Source organism: Humulus lupulus, chromosome 1 (genome assembly GCF_963169125.1).
Source record: "Humulus lupulus chromosome 1, drHumLupu1.1, whole genome shotgun sequence".
Classification (NCBI taxonomy): Eukaryota; Viridiplantae; Streptophyta; class Magnoliopsida; order Rosales; family Cannabaceae; genus Humulus; species Humulus lupulus.
Window position 1 is genome coordinate 11,672,032 of NC_084793.1, and position 4,909 is coordinate 11,676,940.

The following is a 4,909-nucleotide window of genomic DNA, read 5'->3' on the forward strand; positions in this document are numbered from 1 at the left end:
CAACATTGCCAATGCATGTCAATGTTGCCATGACTAAATTTTTGTTGTTGTCACCTAGACGACCCCTTAGAGCACCAAACAATTCAGCTGAAAATAAACATTAAACTATAATTAACAAATGGGAGGATATAAAGGAGGCTGAATAGCATGTACAATAATAAATAATAACAATAGAGGGAGAGAGAATTTAAACACATGATAGAATGTACCAGTTCCATTGGGTTGGACGCGCTTGTTAGCCTCTTCCAAAACTTTATTCACAGCTTCAATTGACTCCAAGCGAGCCTAGAAAGCAGAAAATACAAAACATCAAAACACTACAATGGCTGCTAAATATCTCCCCTTTGGACCTTCCAGCAGCAGGCAGGTGTTAGGCTCCATCCCAGTTGATTTTCAGCTGATTTATTGTGTTAGGAAAACATAATAAGGCTAAACTAGGAAGAAAACAGAGAAAACAAGAATTTGAGAACAAGAGAAGAATTTTAGCATGAATGCTTTGAAATCATATTGATTCCAATGGAGGGATGAGCTATTTATACACACAGAAAGAGTGGTTAACTATCCACACTACAATGAGAGCTCACAACTCTAGTACAAGAAATTCATAGAAACTAAACTCAGGGTAAAACAGAACAAAACTGAAATAACAAACATAAGCACCTTGAATAGTATTCAGTTGAAACGTGGAATGTAGGTTGGTGGTTATATAACAATACCTTATATTGAATAGGCCTTTACGCTATTGTTGTCCAAAGTATATTCTAACAAACTACATAAAAATTTCCAATAATTCACTAGTTAGTGGAAGTAATATTTTAAGTCAACATATACATTTTTTCACCCAAACTTTTAACTATTTACAAATATGTGAATAACAATTAAATCTTGCAAGATGCAATACCATTCAAGTGATTCAAATGTACAAATACATCAAAATATGCTGCTGAAAATTTCATTTATTAGAACTTTAATTGTCAAGTACACAAAGTTAATGAACATTTAAACTAATATGCCCTCACAAGTACCTAGCAACTTGTGATACATCTTTGATTCTAAATCTCTACATGGTGGTCGATTCAACTGAAACACCACTTTGACAATGGTGATGGAATAACTAACTGAAAAAAATAGTTGTCATTTACACATTTACACATTCACACAAAAAACATATTGATTGATTTAAATCCCATTTAAACATATATAAATTTTTCTATAAGAGGATTAATATTTGAAGAAGCCTTCCCTTTTAAGCTCCGAAATAACCACCAAGCTACAGAGTCCAACAATGACTAACAACCAACATCAATTGAAAAACAAATACCAAAGGTCACTCTAGTATAATCACCAAGCATCAGTAAAATATGCTATATGGCTTTAGCAGAGCAGTTTAACAAAAACACAGCCACATAAAAAGTTATGCAGTACTAAAGCATAAACAAAAATACATGCAACAACCAAAACACCAATAAAAAAAAATACACAAATGAAAGATTAGAAACATATAAACAAGTTCTCCAATAATAGCACGAAACACCATCAACCAAGAAAAAGACAGAGAAACATAACTTGAGACACAACATGACTAATAAATACTACATATATATTCCAACAAATGTTGTCTCCACTCTATACAAATAGCTAATTGAGTCTCCACTCTATACAACAAATAGAATAATAATGTAGCATTTGCTATAAACAAAATGATATAAGAATGACTTTGGATTATAATCCAGGCACAATATCTATATAGTTTGTCTTCATGCATAATAATTTCTTCCTTTATATTGTCTTTTACTAATGTAAATATAAATAAATTCATAAATAAGATCTTGTCCTCCCCCTTTGTAATCTTGAACTCTCATTTGAAAGGTGAAACAAGGGTCTTGAAATGAGCAATTAAAAAATATCTATTAAATTGTATGTAAAAATATTGGATAGTTGCGATCTACAATAGATTAAACTACTTGCAAGACACAGGAAATGAAGTTGTATCCATGGGAATAATTGGACTGAGATCATCATTCACCAGCATGCACCCATTTCTTAGAACGTTTGGAGGAAAAAAAAAGAGCAGGCACTTACATTATTGATTCCTTTATAATGGATAAGGGCACCCCCATTATTTAATACACATATAATTAAATATAAAAAATCATAAAAACAATAAAAACTAGCTAGCACCCACATTATTGATTTCTTTATAGCATATACGGATATCACATTATTTAATATATATATAACTAAATATAATAACAACTAGCTAACACCCACGTTATTTAATTTTAATATAAGTAGTTGATTGCTACAAAAGACAAATGTGTAGATACAACACAAATGGACAAATGTGTTGAAGTTATATATATATATATATATATATATTTATATATATCTCCCATAGATAGTGAAAATGAAGCAACAAAAAGGTGTTAAAGTTACCTGATTGAGAGGAGAGTGTGTTGTTATGATTGTAATGAGACATTTGGAACTAAAGTGAAAGCAGGTGGATCCATACTTTATATATATATATATAATAAGAACTTGCTAACACTGAATCAATATCCATTTAACGCTGAAATGAGCCCAGCCAAATACAGAGGAACTCTTCCAGAAAACAAAAAAAAAAAGATAAAACACAGGGGAACTCATACTCTATTAAAGAAACTGAATCAGATAACAAAATCACTACAATCTACAAAGTCTTTGGAAACTACAAAACAAAAGAAAGATAAAAATTAAAGTTTAAAAAGACAATAGCCATATTCGGTCGCTGATAGTAAAATCTAACATACAAAGCAAAAGTCTGAAATATCACCAAAAAAAAAAAAAAAAACCAAAGCAAAGCAAACACGGCTTCCAAAGGAAGAACAAAACACCATATCACAGTTTATATCAAATGCAAAGTCAACAAGCTGAAAGGGCATATATTCGGTCTATACATATATTAAAAAAATTCAAAACCCAAATCATAATCAAGTGGAAACACAACCAAAGAAATTTTAGTATAGATTTATATCATCTAAATATCAACATGAGAATACATAAACATGATCTAGTGTTTGGAAATATATTAAAATCTCAGAAGAAAAATTAAAAATTACTAAAATTATTTAAGATATGAGAAAATTGTAATGCCCCAAATTTCCTAATAAGGTTTAAGACCTTGATTAGGAGGCCGGGAGGGCCATAATTGATTTATTATGATATTTAATGATTATATGCATGTTTATATGAATTATATTATATGATGGTGAATGCATGCATATGGGCTTATATTTTAAATGCAAGGGCATTTTGGTAATTTGGCCACTGTGGGCATAATTGTATAATTTGGGTGCATGGTTGAGATTAATTATAATTTTACCACATTGTGTGTGGAGTGGTTCGAGTTTTTCGACATGAGACGATCATGAGATGTAAGTGTTCGATCTAGTCATAACGGGCTTAAGTTCGGGGCTCGGGGTGAGTCTCGGGGTGATATTAATGATTAGAGCATTACCGGGAATTAAAGGGTAATGGGATGTGATTTATTGGTATTTGAGAATATGGAGATTAGTGGGAATCGGGAAGCGTTAATTATGATTAACGGGATAGGTGGAAAGTACCAATTTTACCCTTGAAATGGTTTAGAGGCTTTTGTTGGCTTAAGGGTATTTTGGTCATTTTGAGTTTTGGATATATATAACATAGGAAGGCTGTGGAAAACAAAACCAAAACAGAGCCTATCTTCATCTTCCTCCCTTCCTTCCCGTACAAGTCTTCCTTCACCCTTTTCTTTGAGTTTTGAGAGCCTATCTTGAGGAAACAAGCTAGGGGGTCAAGCTTGGGGAGGTTTAGCTTGAGTACAGCCATAGGGAAGGATTCAAATCGTGTTGGAGGTAAGTTTCTAGCATTAATTTATGGTGCATACTCTATTTTGATACTAGTTTTCAGCTTGTGTTTCTATGGAGGGTTGTTGGAATTGATGGAAGTTTTAGTTGGGGTTTGTCTTGGGTTTTGCTAAGGGTGTGGTATAGAACAAGTTTATGGATTGTATTGGAGGTTTGAGTGGTGTTTAAACTGGGTTTGATGGATTGGTTCCAAGAGAAATCGTAGGGGAAGAAAAACAGGGGTTTTGGCTGAACTGGGGGTTGCGCCGCAGCATGGCCAAGGAGAGCCGCGACCCTTGGTGTAAACTGGGTTTGGGCGCCTCTGTCTGAGGGGCGGGCCGCGGCATGGCCAAGGAGGGCCGCGGCCCTTAAGGTCATTTTTGCCAGAATGGGGTTTTTAGCTTGGGGATTCAAGCCTTAGGCCTCGGGGTTGAACCTACTACCCGGTTGAGTAGTGTTTGAGGTCCTGGAGGTTAGGTTTTGGTTTGGGAACATTTTATTATTCATTTTATTAATGGTACTCTATATGATTGGTTATGACTAGGTGACCGCTAAAGGTCTAAAAGCTTATCGTTCTCAAAGGTCGTTTCTTTTATTAGTTCTCGCTCGAACCCAAGGTAAGAAAATTGCACCCTGTGTATATGTGACATGCATGGCTATTATGGATGCAAGTTGGTTGATTATTGAGCATGACATGCATGGCTATTCTTGATGCATGTTGGATGTTTGACGATTTCGCCCATTTGCCTATGACTATTGTTGAGGCATGCTGGATGAGTAAGTGTGATGCATGTAATGCACGAGAAACATGTGATTAGGGCATGCCATGAATGATGAATATGAGATTGGTCAGAGCTTGAGTCTCTGAGTTTGTGTATGATCATGACTATGCTAGAAACTGTTTAGTAAGCGTGCTGAATGCCCTATTCTTGGATAACTGGCATATGATATATATTGATAGCATTGCTTACTTGTGTATGCACTGACTCTTCAGTCAGAATCGACAAAAGTGTTAGTATCAGCTGTGAATCTGTGACTTACTT